Raw genomic sequence first — 5,110 nt, forward strand, 5'->3', positions numbered from 1 at the left:
TTGTGGTGTGTTATGCTTCATATGTTATGTTATTTATTCTTATGTTATGATTATGTTATGTTATGCCAAGTACTAAGCTAAACTCCCCTCCACTTAACCCATTCCAACTAATGTTGTTTTAGCTCATTCAACTTACATAAACTATCCTTAATTTTATCGGTTGAATTTCAACCGCTGGGCGAACACTAGTATTATTAAATTCGTGTCATCTCGCCAGCTAACGCTTGTGCCTGTCTACTCCCACTTGCTAAACAATTATCTGCATATCTATTAGGGCCATTTGTGGCGCAGTTGCTGTTAAATTATTTATAATTAGTAATTTCATAATGAATTTATTCACTTTTCTGCCGGGTATATCTACAAACACAAACAATCACGTGTATGTAATCACTTTGTATGCACATCTTCGGTTGAAATGTTGATTAAAAGCTTAAGCTTGTCGCGCTGATAGTTGTTTGTTATTCTTATTATTTTTAATATTTTTCCATTTTTGTACATACATATGTACATATTTGTTTCTATTAAATTTCAATATATTTTTTCTTTATTTTTCCACTCGTGTTTTACTCATTCGAGTACTGTTTAATGTGGTGATAAGCATTTGATATACATAGCTAATCTAGATTGACATTTGTATAACGGCATTAAGTATTTAGGTTATAATTTTTGTCATAACAAGGTTGATAGCGACCTTGCATAGCTCCACGCATAGATTTAAATACTTGCAAGCGTTAAGTGTTAGTAGAAAAATCTTTTAATATTCCGTCACCTCAATTACCTAACCCCTTTTTTGCTGCTGCTCCACTTGCAGCCTGAGCGCGTGTGTATAAAGGAATTAGTGTTTTGTAAATGATTTCTATATTCAACTTACATTTTCACGCTAATTGAATTTTTGTGTAAAATTTTAGTTGATGCATCTAACCTTTGTAGCTCATTACTCTTTCTACCCTACGAATCTGTTTTAATTAAATTATTTTATTCATTGTCACTCAGCCGCAGTTGGCGAGTGAACTTCTATGTGACCGTTGGTTGCGATTGTCGTTGTAGAGTGTGCTCCCCACTGTGGCCTTTGGATACAAAATTTAAAGCAAAAGTATCAGCCTTTTGCCCCTCGGACGTTTGAACTTAATTTGTTTGCCGAGGAAAAGAGTATATAACTAATATTTTCACATATGTTGCGACTAGAATTTCGTTTCGTAATCAGCCTAAGGCGTGCTTGCTCAGAACTTCCTCTTACTTTTTTTAACCCTAGAATTATAACCTTAAAAATACGTTTTTTAATACCGCCGTATTCAAACATGTTTCATGTAAACTAAAACTAGTTAATCTGTAACAGATTCCTTCAAGTTTATGTCGCCCTCGCGTACCGTCTTCAACTGCGATGCTTGCAAAGAAAACCATGGGTGTACATTTTAACCATGGTGCCTTATCACTCGGCCATAGTCTGCAATGCATCAAAACGCACCCTAGCGGCCATTTTTGGTAACAATGAATTCCGAATTCAGATTCCTTGGATCCCGAAACCGCCAGCGAGGCCTTTTAAATATATAAATACTTGTTTGCATGTAAATCACTTTTTCAATGTTTAAAATGCTGCTCAGCAACCAAGAACTTCAAATTGAAAAAAAAAACGCTTAAAATCGCCAACCTGAGAATACTTTTCTATATATCATCCAGACTTTCAGAAAAACTTGGTTTCATCAATTCCTCAGAAAAAAACCGATAGTGTCGTCCAGTGTAATGATTTCGATAAATATCTCGATGTTAGTGTTATACTATATATATGTACATCGATAAATTTTTAAATGAACCGATGAAAATGTACATACATACATAAATAAGTATCGATGAGTTTTCCCAAACGATAATAATGAATGTTTCGATAACGTTAAATATATCGATAACAGTATATAAATGAATGCATATTGATAAATATATAAATGTCACGATAACAATATACATAGGCAAATAAATAAATCGATTTTTTTCGATATACATATGTACATACATATCGAAAAAATCGATAATTGTTTCGATATCTTCCTGGAAAATGTATCGATATCGTATTCAATCTAGCTGTCACCAAATATCTCGATTACTACTGATTTTATTATCGATATCGATAAATATCTCGATTATTGCTGATGTGTATCTCAATCACAATCGGTAAACACATGTTTTCTTGTACATATGTATGTATGTATGTATGTGTGTACACATATCAATAAGTACGACGATCAATAAAGAAAATACAGTATCGATAAACACGCAGAATCGATAAATATGGAATAAAATTTTCTACTTTATACACTGACCTTAATAACCAAAATTTAAAAGAGTTCGCCTGTGAAAGTAACTGACGTCATCCTCATCCAATGAGTACATACATACATACGTAAATGCCTTCTGTAAAAAGTTCGAGCACAAAAGTTTTTTATCGTATTATACGTCAATTGCATTAAAGTGCCAAATAATACTAACACATTAATTTCACGACTTTAGATTTTCACTTTCCAACTTTGACTCCTTCCGAGCGCGATTAATTTCATTGCGCAAATAATCAAGAAATTTGTTTGGTACGGAAAACTTTTGGCGAATTTTCGGCTAATTCTTTTTCAATTGTTATATTTTCGCAATTTCATAGGGCCTAAGTTTGTGTATTATATGTTTGTATGTTTGTATGAACTACAGCCACATTAAAATATACTTATGTACATACATACATATTTGGTGTCTGGTACTCATAAAATTGTAAAAAACATGGCACATTGACGTCGAAACTGCTGCTAAGCGCATTTACTCGCTGCAAAAGCAAAAATAAAAAAAAACAACTTCCATTAACTCGAAAGTTTTCCTTCACTTAATCCCTACGTTGTTTCACCATTATTTCACCAAACAAACAAAAGCATATTCGTCAGACCTATGTATATATGTATGTATGTATGTATGTATGTATGTATGTATGTATGTAGGAACGAGTACTATACTAAATTTCTCATTTATTCTAGTATCTATTATATGTAGCTATGCGTGTATGTCTTTTGACCGTAAATATGTATGCTTTAGGTGTACAAATATCCAGTACGAGTATGCGTCACAGCATATTAGTTTATTTTGTAGGGTCTTACGTAAAGTAAACACTCAACAAAGTGAAAACAAACATATCAACAATGATAAGTTCAACCCTCTCGAATAATTCAGACATAACTACATACGTACATAAATATGTATGTAGATATGTATGTACTGCTCAGGGTTGCCACTGACGAAAAAAAAATACTTACCATCCAATTGAAAAAAAAATCTACCAAATCTGGAAAATATTTACCAATAAAGAAACTTCAACATTTCAAAAAATTTCAACTCAAGTTTTTATAGACAAACGCAGTGACACAAAAATCCGCCTGAAATTTTTTTTTGAATATTCAAAATGTTTTTAAAGTAAAAATTTTTTTCTATATATGTATATATTTTTTTTTGTTTAAGAATATTGTTTGCGCTTTAACCAAACCCATACAAATCAAGGATTCAAGCTATTAACAACATTTAGAAAAATTGAAAAACATTTCGTCTAAATTTCGAACTTTTCACTCAGCATTTTTTGAACATTTTTGGGTATGCAGTTTTATAGGCCATGGAATTTAAGCAGAGCCAACAATATGCAGTTAAAAGTTCCCATTGATTTTTTTTTGTTTTTTTTTGCCGTCGGTTTTTTTTTCATTTAAAAATTGCCTGGCGTTGATTTTTTTTTATGCCAACAAGTGTGTATTTACACTTTTTATGTAAAGAATTATTTAAACTATTTAGGCAATCAAGAGCTCCTCAAGATTCCAGTAAAATGAGTTTTGAATGGAGCACGATATGTTCGCCTTTTATCGATATATGTACATACATATATAAAAAGTATGCATTAAAACGTTCGAAAATTTGTGCTATAAAGAACAACTTAACTTTTGGAAAGAAATTTATAAAATAAAGACAGCTGCGCAAAATAAAGCGAGAACTAAAATTTTATTTGTTTTTCAAACAGAATATTTTAACAAAAATCTACCAAAATTAAAAAAAAAAAATTACCTTCTTACCAACTCAAATTTTCTCTACCAATTTTGGTAATAATTTACCAAAGTGGCAACCCTGCTACCGCTGAAGGAAAACTTATGTACACCCCCATATGTGCACTTCTTTCACAGACGCGCCATGTGCACGAACTCGGTGGCTGACTTTTGCTTAGCTAAAACGCGCTTCGTCGCATCAGCAGCGGCAGTGGGAGCGGCGGCATTAGCAACGCTAAGTATTTATCAGCTAAATTAAAAGTACACATGTATGTATGTACATTTGCGTGTTTTTAGTTTTGTGTACTTTCTCTACGCGCCACATTTTATATTTGTACAAAAGAAAAGCAAGTATAGAAAGAATAAAACAAAAATCAAATAAGACAACCAAAAGAGAACTTAACTTAGCTTTGAGTTTTTGAGCTTCAGACCTCAAAACTTTTGCGTTTGCCATTATCGCAACTTTTTCATTTTCACTTTAGGGCTATTGTGTGCTCTCCGAACGACCGTACGACCGACCCCCCCACCGCATGCATGCATGCATGGCCCAACAGCGTGTCGAATAATCGCACACACATGCATACATACATCCATTGAGCCGTTCATCCCTCCATCCCTCCATCCATCAATCCATCCATATTTTCATACAGGCATCCATGCATCAGTTCATCTCCATGCTTCTGGGCGGCCAACCGGCCGACCGACCGACCGACCAGCCCAGCCCATCTATTCAAATGAACTACATATTCCATCTTTTGACGCCATAAAGAAAACAATCCTGCCGGCCTGCCTGCCTGCCTTCCATGCGAACAAGTATTTGTTATTTATAGTGCTGTTGCGAATATTGCCTGCCTTGCCTGCCTGCCTTTTGGCTGTTGGTTGTAGAAGTGAGTGAGTGAGTGAGTGAACGAGCGACGTGACCCAGAGACATTTTGGCCCGAAAAATTGGGGGGAAAGCTATTGTTTTTGTGTGTGTCGTATGTGTGTGTGTGTTGTTGGTATTACATAGATTTTTACATTCCATCAGCAGTCAGCATGCTTTTGGCATGCAGTAATGG

This window comes from Rhagoletis pomonella, unplaced genomic scaffold (assembly GCF_013731165.1).
Source record: "Rhagoletis pomonella isolate Grant_MI unplaced genomic scaffold, Rhpom_1.0 Rhpom_scaffold_00001, whole genome shotgun sequence".
NCBI classification, from domain to species: domain Eukaryota; kingdom Metazoa; phylum Arthropoda; class Insecta; order Diptera; family Tephritidae; genus Rhagoletis; species Rhagoletis pomonella.